The sequence below is a fragment of the Dermacentor silvarum genome, chromosome 9 (genome assembly GCF_013339745.2).
Source record: "Dermacentor silvarum isolate Dsil-2018 chromosome 9, BIME_Dsil_1.4, whole genome shotgun sequence".
In the NCBI taxonomy this organism is placed as follows: Eukaryota; Metazoa; Arthropoda; class Arachnida; order Ixodida; family Ixodidae; genus Dermacentor; species Dermacentor silvarum.
Genome location: NC_051162.1, coordinates 35,402,405 through 35,419,858, shown reverse-complemented (window position 1 = coordinate 35,419,858; position 17,454 = coordinate 35,402,405).

Genomic DNA, 17,454 nt, shown 5'->3' with positions numbered 1-17,454 from the left:
GCAGGCAAAGGAAAATGAAAGTAAAGCTTAGCATGAGAAACGTGGAGCCGGTCAAAAGTTGTGCCCGGCGCGATACTTCAGCCAGGAGCCGTGATGATGAACACACTAGAGCGTGGGTTCTACCTGTGCTTCCCTTCTTTCATGTCGGCGCCACGATCGCCGGACCCTATTTTATTGCTATCTTTCTGAGCATAACCATGTAAGCACAGTGTACTGTGAAAAACCCTCTACTCCCAGGCTCATCCCGGTGCCCGGGGATTGGTTGTCTGACGATGAAGCGGGGTGTAAGCTTAAGTGCATCAAGTATCACAGCCACCGGCTCAGATAACGGCGCAAAAAGTGGAGGGGGGGATTTCACGCACGCACGCACACACGTAGAGCCGCGCGGCTGGCTCAGCCAGCTAAAGCATTGCCTTCGAGACTTGTCTCCATTCCGTCAGAGCCACCTTGGAGCGTGGATTAAGGCGCCAAGTATAGCCCAAACAAAGCCAAGTCGCAGGTTTTTCGTAGCCCATATAGAGCCAATAGCCAACTAGTCCTAGTCGACGCCAAAAATTGTTTTCTGTAGCCCAATTTGGCTATATATCGCCAAACCTGGCAACACTGCGTCGCTTCCCGTCACCCCAACCACGCCGCTTTTCCTCGCCAACCCGCCGGACGGAAAACTAGGCCATGCAGCTCTTGGATGTAGTGCAGCATCGTGTTCGTCCTGTCCAAATCCTCCGTACCCGCTCCTCACGGACACGAACCTCATTGAAGTAGACGTAGATGGTGTTTCGTTGACGGTATTGGTGGATACTGGAGCCCAAGGGCACATAATGAGCGTTAACATATGTAGTCGCCTCAAAAACGTCCTCACGCCTGCCACCACTCGAGCCGTTCGCGTTGCCGATGGCGCCACTGTTGCCTTCAGTGGTATGTGCACTGCTCGCATAGGAATTGCTGGCCGCCAAGTTCCAGTCTGGTTCACCGTGCTAACCAGTTGCCCACATGACCTAATCCTCGGACTCGACTTTCTGACGACGCATTCTGCCTCTCTGCCTACCAAGTCGAAGACCCGGCTGCTACGTCTGATACTGATACGAAGGCCTGCGTTCTCTGTTTTCCAACTGGTCAATGGCGCCGACGAGCAGCGCCGTCACACGTCCTTGCGTATCATCATTGACCGCCTGGAATCATCACTTGCCGACAGTTCCCTTCGGTTATTCATATTTCAAGATTGCGTACTCTAAAGCCACAACGCTCACCCCGACAGCCCATCATAACTCCTTGTGACCCCTAAACACCTTCACCCGGCTGTTCTACACGAACTTCACGACCTCCCCACTGCCGGCCCCCTCGGTGTGTCACATACCTACGAACGGATCCGCCGACGGTCCTTTTGGCTAGGGCTTGCTCGCTCCGTTCGAAGATACGTAGCAGCGTGTGAGAAATGCCAGCGATGCAAGACACCATCGACGCTCCCTGGCGGTTACCTTCAACCACTCCACATTCTCGCGGATCCATTATTTCGGGTTGGTTTGAACTTTCTTGACCTATCCTCTATCTACCTCTGGGAACGGGTGGATCGCTGTGGCCACGGTATAGGCCACGCGATACGCCATCACTCGAGCGCTTCCTACAAACTGCGCGACAGATGTCGCCGATTTTCTTCTACGCGACGCGATTTTATCACATGGAGCTCTACGACAACTTCTCACAGACCGTGGCCGGACATTCCTATCTATCAAAAGTTATCGCAGACGTCCTGCAGTCCTGTGCAACCAGGCACAAGGTACCCACGTCATACCATCCGCAAACAAATAACCTCACGGAGCGTCTTAATCGCACTCTCACAGACATGCTCGCGAATTATGTCTCCTCAGACCACACTGACTGGGACCGCGCTCTACCATTTGTCACGTTTGCGTATAATTCCTCGCGCCACGACACAGCCAGTTATTCCCCATTTTTCTAGAACCAGCACTGTTCCTCAACACAGCCCTCCCTTTGGTCACGGCACCGATAAGTGAATATGCACTTGATGTCATCACCCGCACTGCCCACGCAAGGGAAATTGCCCGTGACGGCCTTCTGAACTCCCAAGATAGTCAAGGGCGTTTGTACGACCCACGACACCGAAACGGGCCCTTTCCGCCTGGTTCTTTGATTCTTTTGTCATCTCCGTCACGTCAGATCGGCCTGTCAGAAAAAATCGGGGTAGCTGGCACTAGTGGTGCAAGGCTAAAGACACGGCGGAGCTGATCGGTTCCTAGCTGGTCATGGCTATACGAAGTAATGTTAAGTTATATGAAGTAATGCCAAGTGATGCTAAGATATACCATAGTCCCTTAATAGCTTTTTGTGATCACGAAACTCCCGCCTCAGTGTAATATAGAGCTAGCGCCTGCCGCTAGGGGCACCATAGTGAAAGAAAGGTCAGCTAGCCGGGAGGCCGCCGCTGGGCGCTGCAGTATTTTTTCTTCTCTGGTCACGTTGCGTCCGAAAGCCAAGCTTCTTTTCGATCTCATTTACATTCTATTTTGTCGTAGTAGTTACAGTATCCAAACTTGAACACCTGAGAGTGTTTTATAATTGAAATCAAGGCGTGTACAAAAAGTAAAGAATTTCAAAGTCAGCTGGCGGCTCCGTGCGTCAGCTGACGACGCGCATAGAATTCTTCTTACTGAGGAATCTGTCGTTAGTTGGTCCAACCGGCTTCGATTAGAAACTTTTGAGCGACTTTTATGCGCTATACAAAGAATAAGACATAAGCGGCGTGGCGTTGCCAGTACGACAACCTGACTTCAAGGTCGTCTGCTGTTACCGAATTCTGATTGCACTCGAGCGGTTCAGGCAATGGTGACAGATTCTAATCGCACGTGCCATAAAATGGTTTAGGCGGTCAGTATTAAGTTGGAACAGGTACTTCGCCAGATAGTAGCCGTGAATGAAACGCTTGCTTGAAGAAAAGTATTTTCACGTATCGCAAGTTTTGCTGGTTTTCGTGTGTATTGTTCCAAATCTGTGACAAAATGTCTTCAAACGCAGTTTTTGTTGTCAATATACCCTATAAAGACATAAACGGATTAATATGCCCGATTGCCTCAGCACTCCACCTATTAATCTCTAACTCGCACGAGCAGAGTGACGAGGATTGACGGTCCGTTCCACTTAGTACCATACCTCCTTGGCGAACTGCGACGCATAATGTTATTTGAATCGCGAGCTTTCTTTGACGCAAATGTAGCAAATGTAGAATCACGCACGCGCACGCACGCACACACGCATGCACGCGCACGCACGCACACACACGCACGCACGCACGCACACACACACGTACACACACACGTGCGCAAGCACGCACACGCATGTACGCACGCGCACGCACGCGCACGCACACACACGCACACACACGCACGCACGCACGCACGGACACACACGCGCACGCACACACACGCACGGGCATACACTAACACACTCACACACGCATGCACGCACGCACACACGCACGCACGCGCACACACACGCATGCGCACGCACAAACATTCACACACGCACACACAAACATACAAATAAAAAGCACGCGTCCAAACTTTCAGCCCACGCCGGCCGCATCTGCAGTGGCGCCGCAGCGCAGCGGCTTCATTCGACATATCAAGCTCTCCCATAGGGTGACGGCGGAGTTTCATGACCAGAAAAAGTATTTAGGGACTATGTTTATACGAAGTGCATAATCATTTCCTCGTGGTCTGTGGCATCGGGGAACTCCTCGCGAAGTACTTGCAGTCCGAGCACACGTAGCGGAGTGGGGCGAAAGCTATGCACAGTGTACGGGCGGCGCGCAGCAGACGAAACTCCGGGATGACGTCACGGCGGATGCGCAGCAGCGCGCTGCTGGTGGGAGTCAGTGTTGCCAGGTTTGGCTATATATAGCCAAATTGGGCTACGGGAAAAAATTTTTGGCGTCGACTTGGACGAGTTGGCTATGTGGCTATATTTGGGCTACTGAAAATCTGCGACTAGGCTGTGTTTGGGCTATAAGTGGCGCCCTAATCCACGCTCCAGAGGTGGCTCTGATCGGGTAGAAGCAAATCTCGAAGGCTTTGTTGTAGCTGGCTGAGCCGGCCGCGTGGCTGTGCGTGTGTGCGTGCACGAAATGACCCCCCCCCCCCCCCCCCTCTGCCTGTCCTTCCGTCTCTGCGCTGTTGTCTGAGCCGGTGGCTTTGATCCTTGCTGCACTTAAACTTACACCCTGCTTGGCCGTTAGGCACCCGATGCCCGGGCATCGGGATGAACCTGGGCGTAGTGGATTTTTCACAGTACACTGTACTAACATGGCTATGCTCAGGAAGGGAGAGCAATAACATAGGGTCGGGGCCGTCGGGCGATCGTGGCGCCGACATGAAGCAAGGGAAGCACGGGTGGATGACACGCTCCAGTGTGTTCATGGCCATGTCTTCCGGATGAAGTATCGCGCCGGGCACAGCTTTCGACCTACCCCACGTTTCTGGCGCGATGCTTTACTGCCATTTTGCTTATCCTGCTAGATGAATTTTTTTCGTGCTTAGATTCGAGATTCATTTCGATAGGTTGGACGTAAGATCGGATCCTCCTCAGAGTGGAGAATCAAAACATAGGGAAGTGGGCCAAGTATGCGAGAACGTATAAAAAAGAATGGGAGCAAGACCCCGAGCCAAAGGAGGGTTCTGGTGCTTTTACTTCTGGATGGTTTGCCCGTAACGTCATGGATGCAATGACGTTACGTTCAGCCAATATCGAAACATGTTCGCCACGATGACATCAGTGCACCACGTCATGCGAACTTCACCCACCATGTTAGCTTGTGAGGTGTCGTGCTGCTGGCTTGATGACGCGGGTTTGATTCCCGGCCACGGCGGCCGCATCTCGATCAAGGCGAATTGCAGGGACACCCGTGTACTTAGGTGTACGTTAAAGAACCAGAGGTGGCCAAAATTAATCCGGAGACCCAATCTGCGTCATGCCTCCCAATCATATCGTGGTTTTGGCACGTAAAACCCCAGTAATTGTTAGAGTTTTATAATAGGGGCCTCAAACGTATTCGGGCCCCAAAGAAATAGCGTCGAAGCCACTGCGCATCCACCAGACGGTAACTGTGTTTGGGTTTTGCGTCGGGCACGCTATTTCATCGATTTAGCGGAAGCCCCAAAAGCTACCCCAAAAGCTTTCGTCACCAAACATGGCGGCGCCCATCGAAGCGACGGCTCTAACCTAGCACAAAACTGGGCTCGATTCGTGGTAACGCGTGAAGTTCGTAAGCTAGAAGAAGTGATTGCGGTTATCACTTTCTCTCAACATGTGTAATGAAGATTGATTCACTATACGCCGCTGATTCCGAATTCAGTTGTCCATTTCATGGCTCGTAGGCCTATCACGGATTGACTTGGCTGGGTGAAGGTGCGTAAAGTTGGTTACTCAAAACTAAGCGCAAGAAGTTGCATGCTGCTAATATAAAAAGTTCTAAATTGTAATTAAAGGCGAAAACACGAAAGTCTAAATTACTTTTCTTATCATAAAATGATATATTTTATTTTAATATTTATAACAGCTTTTCCTTGACACCATAGTGACGCTGCAAACGCAACACGCTACCGCAAACGCAAAACGCCAATTCCAAAATCTTGCATGCCACAACGATAACACCCGCAAAGCTCTTTGGGGCCTCAAACTTCAGAGGCCTCTATTCTAAAACTTTATTAGCCATCAACATGGTTTGCTTTTTGACAGTAACCGGTTTTCACAGCATTACTACTGTTATCAATTTGTTGTTTACCATTGCTCTTTGTGCGCCGTCGCGGCTTTAACCATTTCGAGCGAGTTAGTTCGGGACGTGCTCGTCGCCGAAAACGACTGCGCGCTTCTTACACTAGTGTGCCGGTTTGCGCAGTACACTGATTCAGACAGTGAGTTGCACCTGTTGCCTGTCCCTTTTCTTAACGCATGTTCTTGGCGTGTTAGAGACCTAAGATGGCGGCCAGGTTATTTAAATTGACACTATATAGGTAGTGTGTGTCCCAGCTAATCCGAGCCAAGCTAAATGAAAAACAAAAAAAAAACAAAAAAAGAACAAGAAAACAAGATAGGACAATGAGACAAATAAAGCGAGATATCATAGCGCGAAGACTTGTTTTAGCGCATCAAAAAAGAAGCCGTAGCACGTTGCTGTCGCAGATCGCTGGACAGTGGAACTTCTACGCCGTGGGCAGAGATAACGTGAGAGATTGATGACGCTGAACATTATATTGTGTTCACGACAGCTAAACAGCAGAGTTCGTAGTTAATATTACTGTAAATAACTAAAAATAATAACTTAGTACTATCTGTCATAAAATAAAAGCACTGATTCGCCCTCTGCAGCGATTCGCTGGAACTTAAGAGCTTCCGGGGATAACCAAAAAGTGTTCAGTGCAAGCATGATGTCGCTGTTGTTGATGTCATGGGCTGTCCATCACGGCGGCACGGACATTTTGTTACGACGGGTTGTGCAAAAAAGGATTGCCGTAGTCGAATGTAAAAATGTATACACAAATAAAATTGCAAATAAAAATGGCTATATTTGGATACGAAATATTTTGCACTTTTTTCGGTTTGGCTACATTTGGGCTACAACTTCTCTAGCTTTTGGCTACGCCGCCTCGTCGGACCTGGCAACACTGAGCTGGACGCCGCTAGCCAGCAGGACACCTCGCGCCAAGCAAACTTGCAACACGGTCGCCAGGCCGCTAATCACGCGCCTTCCTTGTGCACCGAAACAAACGTTCAACAGCTTACTTGAAGACACGTTTCACTTTCGTGTTCTCTCGATTCGTATGAAAGAGGCATCAAGCATATTTTTTTGTCGTTTCTCGATCATAACAGAAATATGCAGACTTCTGCGACTGCTCTATTGGTGTGTTCAGTTACATAGGCATCAGCAGGCTACCAGAAGAAACATGGTCATATTCTTACCAAAACCTTATCTGTGGTGCCCTCAACGCATTCTGTTTCTGATCTGGCCTTACAATTAGGGCCCTTGGTGATTTTATGACTGGGCAAGAGTTATTGGAAGCACCATATATATCGATTCATCTTTTATATTGCGAATACAGTTAATACAGATCTGCAGAATATATTGCAATTCTGTCACATAAGAGAGTAGACAAGATGAAGTGAAAAGTTTTAAGCAGCCAAATTGCCAAGCAGTATAAAGCGGAGCATTACTGAATTAAGACCAGCTGGGCAAACATCTTGTGTTCCGTACTAATTTCGAGAACTAAGTTCACAAAAGTTCTGGCGAAGTGCATTGGTTTTCATGTTAACACATATTAGCTCTCCACTTTCAGCTGGGATATTTATCTTGAAAGTAACGTGAATGTGTAATCTAGCAGACGAGACATAATTGCGATTTCTCCCACTGAAATATTTATTAGATCGTATTAAATGTAAAAGAGATACCAGAGTAAACATTTAGTCAATGAAGTTAACTTTCCAATTTCGTATTCAGCAGTTCGACAGCAACAGCTACAATAAAATTAGGGCAGGAACTCCCTGCTCGAAAATTGCCATATATTACGTAGCATTCTTTGTAACGATTACTTATGAGGTTTATACCCTAGAAACAAATACTACGGTATCTTAAAAGATAACTGCAAAGGATACCACGCACGCTAGTACGATCTCCACAGAAAGCTCATTTTTAGTTCAACAAGATTGAGTTTGCTAACTCAATCTTGTTGCAGTGTTTTAAAAGCGGAGCTGTTTAAGGTCGAGGTTGAACCGTGCCGAGCGTTGATCAGGGCCAGCCACAGGTGGTCGGAGAGTGGCGAGAGAGAAGGCGCAGAGAGAGAAAGAAAGAGCGACAGACAGCGAGCGAAAGAAATAACGAAAACAAAATGAACGTCCATGGCAAGGGGGGATTCGAAATCAACTACTGACGTTTAGAAGGCGAGCATCCTCACCACTGGGCTATACACCCGCTTTTTATAGCGAAATCTGTATTTGGCTTCGTGAAACGAAAAAAAAAAAACGTTCGTCCCATGTTTCGATGAACGTCTCCATTGGCTACGTCACCCCCAAGCGCGCGCGCGCCATTGGCAGCGCCGTTAGTGACATCGTTCTCTGCGTCATACCTGCTCTGCCCGCAACACCGGCTCCTCGGCTTGCCGTTGTCGCATGCGTTCGATATCTCGAGTTAGCTCGGTATCGTGGTTAGCAGCACCCGCCCGGCATTGGCGCTTGCGTTCCACTTCGCAATTTCAACGTGGACGTTTCCTCGCAGCCGAAGCCAAAGTGCCGCTCGAGAAACTCCCGCCGAAAGCGGGCGTTGGCCCCGGCGAACGCGTTCCCACCACTGCCAAGTTGACACTGCTCTTGCCCGCAACGCCGCCTCCTCGGCTCGCCGTTGTCGCTTGCGTTCGATATCTCGAGTTAGCTCGGCGTCGTGATTAGCAGCATCCGCCCGCCACTGGCGCTTGCGTTCCACTAGAAACACATACATGTAACCAATAATTGAGAAACGCTTGAATACATTGTGTGGATTAAGCCACTGCTAAACACTGGGGCCGCAAGTTTCAGCTTCGCTGGTTAAACATCTGCACGGAGTGCTTGGGCGGTGTTTTTATTTCTTTCTTTCATGGTATTCATTACAGTAATTTGCAACCCGGTAAAACTTCACCAGTTTTGCATAGGCATAAATTGGCGGAAACAATGACATTCACAGACAGAAGAGGCAGCATTCAAACTTTAGGCGGCAAAGTTGGCTCCGATTTAGAAGGGTGGTAAGGATAGGCACCTCACCAAAATAGCGTACCAGTCCGGTTGAATGTCAAGTTCATCATAAACATTTTTTAGTTGCACAGTCATCTGGGTGAAATGCACCCCTATTGATACAACTGGTTCGGCGTTTCGGTCCATCTTTCGCGTTTTCCACAAACTGCATTTCCATGAGGAAAAAAGTTAAAAGGTACAGTATGAGCAGAAGTCGGCCGCAGGTATTGCACAGTATCACCATTGATTTCAGAGTCTTCTTTTAGAGTCCATTGGAGGACATCCCAAAGAAGGATGTTGTCTGTACAGCTAATAAAACAATGTTCAATTAACGCTTGCAGAACATGCATTTATGGGAACCATATGGTTGCCTTGCACCGACGACTGTAACCCAACTTGCCATGGGCGAGCGCAAGGGAAATGAGAACGAGAGAAAGAAAGAGAGAAACAGAGAGAGAAAGAAAAAAGCGCAACATAAACTTTCTTGGTGAGGCGGGCTTTGAGCCCGGGTACTCAGGGTCCGAAGTCGAGCGTCGAACCCACTACGACATACCTCTTGAAGGCCTCCGCTTTTTCATCTGATTTCACAATCGTGGAAGTGACATCATTTTTATTTTTTTTTTCTCTCGCATAATTTGCCCGCTGACATGCTCGTCTTCGTTCGAAAGCGTCCTCTTCGGAAACTTTTCCCTCTTGTTGCGGAGAGGAACGCTGCCAGAGCGGATCGAGCAGACGCGCCTCTCATCGACTCCGGCAATTTTCGTCCGGTTTACAAAAAAATCCAAGGGACCCCCGGAAATTTTGCGTCTACTAGATGGATAACATCACCCGGCGCCCGAAGATACCGCTCTGGACCAGGTGGGCCAATTTCTGGGCTTTTTAGGCCCATACTGGTCTTCGCCACTTCACCCAGCTGGGCCTAAAGCCGAGACCACACGTACGCTTGCGGACGCGCGCAAGCTCGCGTCTACGCGGCTTGCGCCTGCCGCGCCTAGTGAGGAAAGGTGGTTTGCATCCACAAATATACGCGCGACAGCGCGCGCTCACTAGCCTCACACCTGGCCTCACCCGTTGACGCCTTGTCAGACGCCACATCGTACTTCGTTGTTGACAGTGTTTCAAAATGCTTCGATATTTATAAACGTAATTGTTATATTTTAGAGCTGTTAAACCAGCACAAAAAGTAAAGAAGAAGCACTTTCTTGCTAGGTATAAATCTGCTTAACTTAGAGTTCAATGTACCGCGCCGTCGCTGCGTAGCCAGGCGCGCCGACGCGAGGCAGGCCAACCGTGCAATATCAGAGAGGAGCTCATCACAGAGATCGCGCCGCGTTTCGATGCGTACGAGCCGTGCCGCGCCGTCTGCGCATGCGTGGGAGCTCAGGCGCGAGCTTGCGCGCGTCCGCAAGCGTTCGTGTGGTATGGGCTTTACGACCCAGAGCTGGTCGCCATTGTTCTCGGCGGTCGCCATGGCGGCCTCTGCTTGCGTGGGTACGATCGCAAGACGATGGCATGGTCAGAAATCGTCGCAGGAGCCACGTTTTCGCTTTAAACTTCCACTCCGACGCGGAGATAGTGGATGAATGCCTTTTCTCGTTGGTGGCACTTCGTAAACGCCAGCAACGCCCGAACACCTCGGTGGTCAACGGACCCTCCGTGAGTGCTGTTGTTTCGGAGCCTCCCAATACTGCAAGGTCCAACCCTCAGCTCTCGCAAGCTGCGGGATCGAAGAAATGGAAATCCACGGCTATGCCTCGACTCCACAAAGAAGACTTCACTATCGTCATCATACCTAGAATGACGATTTCCCTCAAGAAGGCCCTGCAGATTGGTGAGCTTGGTACTTTGCTTTCCGCTTATTTAAATCTACCTTCGGTGGACATTCTCAGTGTCTGGACCATATGAGACCAGAAAATCATCATTGCCACCTCTCAAGACGTCAATGCGGCGAACGCGCTCGCTCATGAATTTACACTCAATGCTTCCAAAGGCCCCATCCCGATGGTCGGACACGCAAAAGACAACGGTGATGTCTGCCGGGGCATTATAACGGTCTATGAGCAGGAAACTTCTACCACCCTGACATCATAAGTCCAGTGGCGTGGAGGAGAGGTAGCCTTCATCCGAAAGCTGGATGAGCCAACGATTGCCCTGCTCACCTTCGTATAGCACAGAGTACCGCGTTACGTGCACTATAACAGTGTGGTGCCTGTGGTGCGCGAATATAAGCGGACTATTCCCGCGTGTGCCCGATGCGGCACCATCGGTCATCGTCCGCACTTATGCCCGAATCCTCATTACGTCCGCAGTCCTCGAAGACGGCAACATGACGCCCCACGAGTGCACTCCATCCTCCATCGTCTGCGGTGGTTGTCATCTTGCGGGCTCGTAACACTGTAAATCCAAATTCCGACGGCTTCAGCAACCGAGGAACCGAACCGGTCAACGAAACCAACCTCGGAGTGCAGTGCCTCGGGTCCTGTCACCACCCAAAAAGCTGCCATGCCTAGCCACAAGATGACGTGAGGCACAACCAGAACAGCGCCACCGGCAGGCACCTTGCCCGGACGTGCCCCCCAGCCTCCTCGGTAAGCTAACTGCTACAGGTGACGGAACCAGAGCCCGCTCTTCTAGGCAATCTCCCTTTAAATCAACCTGGCTGCGTCCCCTCCCAACCAACCCCCTAGAGGGCGGGGTCCCCCGCAAGGACAGCAAGCTCTCTCCCTTGTATATACAGTGGAACTGTCGGGGTTTCAAAGACAGGACCAAACGCGCCCACTTAAGGGGGTACATTGACAACTTCGAACATCCCGCCGCAGTCCTCGTGTTGCAAGAAACCGGGGCTGCGGTTAAGCTCTCGGGCTATAATGCTATTGAATGACGTCCATCCACCTATCTCCTAGTCCTTAAAAGCTACGTAGCGCAGGTGGTTGATCTCGACCTAAATCTGGAATATTCGTACGTGATGGTATCTGTCCTTCCGCTGCGGCGAACGTCACTTTTCAAAGCGATGTAACGCTAAAACTCCGACTCCAGCAGCGCCTTGCCAGCGCCGGAGCGTGAGCCATTAGGCACGGTGCCAGCTGCGTAAGCGCGCGCTCACGCCACGTGCGCAGCCAGTCAGAGCCGTTTCGGTTCCACCGGGGAGGAAAAGGACAGGAAAGGATCTCGCGCACGCTGCGCCCGCTTCCTTCTCGTTGAGTTCAGTCTCAGAAAACCGATGGGACGGCCGTCATTGTGTGTTCCCTCGAACAACAACCAGCTCACGTCGAGTGCCGACGGGAGATCCCCCGTGAAAGGGCACGTCGACGACGGGCCTATCCTACGGTGCGACCCGCTGAAGCTGCGGCACTCCGCCAACGCCGAGCAGATCAAGTGACCTTCCCCTGGTCACGGTCAAGTTGCTCACACGAAATATAACCGTCAAACAGAAGGTCACACAGGACAAGCTTCGCTTACTCCCATTTTCCGCCAGGGGCAGGGACGACGATTTTTTTTCTAAAATTGTTATTGCAGCGCCAAGGATCGCGGGTCGCGAACCCCTGATGACAGTGGGCGACTTTAACGCCCTCTGTTCGATGTGGGGCTATCGCAAGGAAGAGCAACGCGGTCGTAAGTTGGCGTGACTTATATCTACGCTGCGTATCACTATTCCAACCGACCAGGTCCACTTAACACGTGTAGGGAATTCCGTCACTTAGGAGACCTGCCCCGGCCTTACCCTCACGAAACACATCGGACACGCAGACTGGATCAACACCGAGGACACCCTCGGTAGCGACAAATGCATACTGAACACTGTCATTTACACTGGGCCCTTACATCGCGCCCATGCACAAGCCAACCTTCTCGAGTGGAATGCATTACGCCAGGCCCTCACAGTACTTCTCTTTTACTCCACTTGGGCACACGAACTCATGCAAACACCTTTTCACACGAAGAGCAAATACAGCTTACGGAACGTGCACCGGACGTGGATAACCACCTGATGCACCTCTGCTGCAGCAGCCTAACCAGACGATGACAGCGGCAGAAACACGAACGTAAACTCCGCGCTCGCATCTCAGACCTTACCCAGCAAGCAGCCAAGTACCCTGCACCGGTCGCTGACACTAACTTGGTAGATAGATGCAACAGCGCAGCAAGACAGATCTATAGCCGCAGCACTTGGCGGCTCTTCAGGAGTCTCATAGACCCTACGCTAACACCATCGGAAACCTAGAAACACCTCACTCTCGCAATACACAACTTTCAAAGAAACACGGAGCAGCTAGAGAACGCTTTGCACTCACAATACCTCAATCAGGATCGAGACTCGCGAGCGATGGATGGAGCGATGCATCCGGAAATACATGAACCTTTCCAGCTTCACGACCTTCGCGCGGCTCTTGCACAAATGCGCTAGGGGGAAGGCGCCCGGAAGGGTTAAGGTAACAGTTAAACTATTGGCAAATCTTCGAGATTGGACGCACGAAACCCTAGTCGAATACATCAACACCATTTGGACCGAGGACACTTCGTTTCCAACCGATTGGAAGACATCATTGGTAACATTTATCCCAAAGGCGGGGAAACCGCTAAACATAGACAACGGCGGGGCCATCTCCCTCACTTCATGTGTGGGGAAACTCATGGAAACGATGGTCCGTGCCCGCCTCTCGGACTATCTCGAGAGCAAGAACACCTTCGCCGACACCATGTGTTGCTTCCGACCTCATAAGTCGGCAAAAGACATCCTTTTACAGCTTCATCACGACATTCTCGAACCCACAGAACACGCACACAACGAAAAGATAGTCCTAGCACTCGATCTCAAGGGTGCCTTTGATAATGTTAAGCACCCCGTCATCTAAAGCATCTCAGCGAGATCAACTGTGGCGCTCGTACATTCAACTGCATCAAACATACAACAGACCTAGTATGGCCAGTTTGAGATGGGAACGCCAGGCGCACCACAAGGTGCTGTGTTGTCGCCGCTTTTCTTTAACAGTCACACTACTGGCAAACCTTCCAAATCGGGTGCACGAAACCCTACTCGAATTCATCAACGACAATCATCACGCCGAATCATCCACAACGAATCATCAATGACACATCTCCCGACACAGCTGGCCGGTGTCGACAGTGTTCAGCATGCGGTGTCGGCAGATGATACCACCATCTGGGCCACTACGGGGAACACAGGAGTGATAGAGGAATGCATGTAAGCAGCCGCGAATATAGTAGACCTCTATGCCACGTACTGCGGCCTCCAATGCTCCCCGTCCAAGTGTCAAATTGTGCATATTCGACCACCCCCAAAGTGCAAAATCTCAGTTCATCTTTCTCTCATCAGCGGCCTCATCCGACAAATGGAGGAGTTTCGAATACTGGGTCTCTTTCATTAATCACCATCGCAAGGCAAACACAACTCTTGCGAAACTCCGCAAAGTCGGCGACTAGGTGGGCCGTATGGTTCGCCGCGTTTCCTACAAGCGAGGAGGGTTGCGAAGTAACGATGCGGTATGGCTCGCACATGCCTTCGTAACTAGTAGAGTACTGTACTCAACTACATACCTCCGCTTACGGAAACATGAAGATTGCTTGGAGGTTGTGCTCCCAAAAATGCTCACTGGAGCCCTCGACCTCCCGATATTCACTTCCAACGCGCGGTGGTGAACACCAATCGGTAACATCGCGAGGCGCATTTCCTTAACCAGCACACGCGCCTCGCCCAGACCATGTCCGGTCGCTGCCTCTTGGACCGGTTACATATCAAACATGACCACCATACGTCGGAAAGGGTTCGAGCGCCCGAACTGTGGAGATGCGCCCTCTACGTTCGACCCCTTCCGACTAAGATAAACAAGGAGGACCATAATGAATGGCGGCAGGCGCGGGCGGATGCCCTGCATCGCCAGTATGGCTCAAAGAAACACGTTTTCTAGGTCGATATTGTTGCGAACAGAGGAAGAAGCGCACTATAACCGCGCGCACGGGCAAGGGAAACGGGGTTCATTAAAGTAGTCGCACCGAACAAACGTAACCGGCGGACATGCAGTCGTTGCGTTCCTTACATTATGGTACCGTGAAACCCGGGAGAAGACTCACTTCCTTAACTGACCACGGACCGACTACGCCATCAGCGTGACACCATTCGAAGCGCCGCTACCCGTGTGATCACTGCCGCAACCGAAGCCTTGCAAGAAATTGAACCGACGCATACCGACTTGCAACTGCTACTGAACGAACTTAATGACAAAGACCATGGCCTTGCTGAAATCAACGGCAGAATCGAAGAGCTCGTGATTGACGACGACAAATATGAAGCGGAATTCACCGAGTCCTTCGAATACTACGAGATGATTCGTCACGCCATCAGCCGGGTTCGTTTTCGCCTTCATTCCCGATCACTACCGACTGCCGCCAACCCTTTTCCAGGACCGCAGACAGTGCATCCAGTCTCTACAACCGATAAGCAGGCGAACGTCAGCGCAAACGCCAGACCACCGACATTGTGCATACAGCAACCGAAGCTCCCGAAAGAGGGGAGAGTACAGCGTCAGCTCATCCTGAACAACGAGAAGGCGAGCACTTATACGAACCCTCAGATGACGACCAGAACCGACGACAAGTTCGACTTGCCCGAAAACGAAACGCTGCCCGAAAAGCTGCCCAAAACCGAAACACGCAAGCCGTTGAGCCTCAAAAAAGTAGATCAAATACAAAACAGCAAACCGAATCGCCATTCGCTCTTGCTCCTCGCACGACCGCCCCCGCAGCGTGGAGACCGACCATCACCGGCAAAGCAGTGCACAAAATCGTAGCCCCTAGACCAGCATATGCACAGCGTAAATGACCTGATCCTACGTGACGGCGCGGACGTCTTCCACCAGATGGCTCACATTCATCGACGGACCGCGCATTATCTCGCCAACTATACCGCAGAGTCCGCCAGATATGCCTGACGACGACAAGCTTGACAACATCCTAAAGCGATGAAACGAGTGCAACTCCACCGGTACTGTCGTGACCTACCGTATACCACCGCGCCGATATACCAGCGGACGCCATCGTGGCACCCACATCAAGAACAAGACGGACGTGGACAACCTGCTCTTCATGTGCAGGTCCAAGAAGACAATGAAAGAAACTCTTCTGACAGCTCCTCTAGTAATTTGCGGGCCGTCACGTGAAGTCTCAGCTTCTGTTCCAGCCTGGTAGGACGCCAGCAGCAACCGCCGCCGCCGACGCGACAGGGTGTTGACCCGAGAGCTACTACGCGAGTGGCAATGAGTTGGTCCAATTCAACAGTCGCCAGCTGGAGAACTTCGCGAATAAGAACGGTGCAACTTCGAAGAAGTTTAGAAGACGAGGCGATTCCGCTGTCATCATCAATTACCTCGTCGGTTTCTCGCGGGTGGCAGTGTGTTGTGAACACAGGAAGAAGAAGCGCACTATAACCACGCGAACGGGCCAGGGAAACGGGGTTCGTTAAAATAGTCGCATCGAACAAACGTAACCGGCGGATGTGAAGTCATTGCGTTGCTTACAATATTGTGGGCCCCAGCCACTCCAGGGCGGGATGGTACATGGCTGCAATCATACACGAGGAAAGACAAGACGACGGCCCCATATTCAGAGCACCCCGCTCAACACATACGGAAGAGGTGGTGATCGCCCTCGCAGCCTCCCATCCAGACTCTAAATTGATCCTCACAGACTCCCGCGGTGCCTCTCGTAACTTTCAATTCGGATGGATTACTCCCCTTGCTCACAAAATTCTTCGCCGCAGTACTCGCGACTGCGGTCCAACTCATCGGTCAGTCATATGGGTCCCCGACCACCAAGGCATGCCAGGTAACGAAGCCACCCATGAGGCAGTCCGCCCACTTACTTACCGGACACCAGGCGTCACTTGGGAGGACCTTGACCCAGATCACAGCCCTCTTCTTTCTTTTAAAGAGATTACTGATCGCTATCGTGCCGAACACCGGCGCTACCTGGTTCCTAAGAAGGGACTGGGTAAAAAAACTGGCGAACCAACTTTCCTTAGGCTCTTTAAAACCATCTGCTGTGCCCGCCTGTTCTCAAGCACTTTGATCCTTCTTTTGACGGCCGTTGCTCATTATGTGGGGAGGTGGCCGACACCTTCCACATGGTTTGGGTATGCAGGAAAAATGCCTCTTTCCATCCCATCACCCCTTCCCCTACCTGAGAGGACTGGGAGGCCGCTCTGCTCCGCTGCCAGGATCTATCGGCCCAACAAGCGGCAGTCCTGCGCAGCGGTCAACACCAGCGGGGTCCCGGAATGAGGAACTCCGCGCAGTATTGTAAGGGACAAGACCCACTAGGAGCCTCTCCCCGAGCGCCTCCTTGTATATATAACCGAATAAATGCTTTTCACCACCACCACCCTCTCCTTGCAGACGCGATTCTCTGGTTGCCTGCGTTATCTACGCGTTTCTTGTCACCGCAAGATCTCGCCCCTGTTATCATTAGAATGCGCCTCGCTAAAGCCAAATCAAAATGCGCCAAGCGTCTCAATGGGCTCGGTCGCACACGAAGAATTTATAATGGTGTTCTATGCCGCTTGTTTATGCATGCGTCCGTGGCCAAATTACTTCATTTTCGGGCTTCTGCAATCGAGGTCTTGTGTTCGAATCCGACAATCAGATATTTCTAATGGGGTTCACTTAGTCATTTACA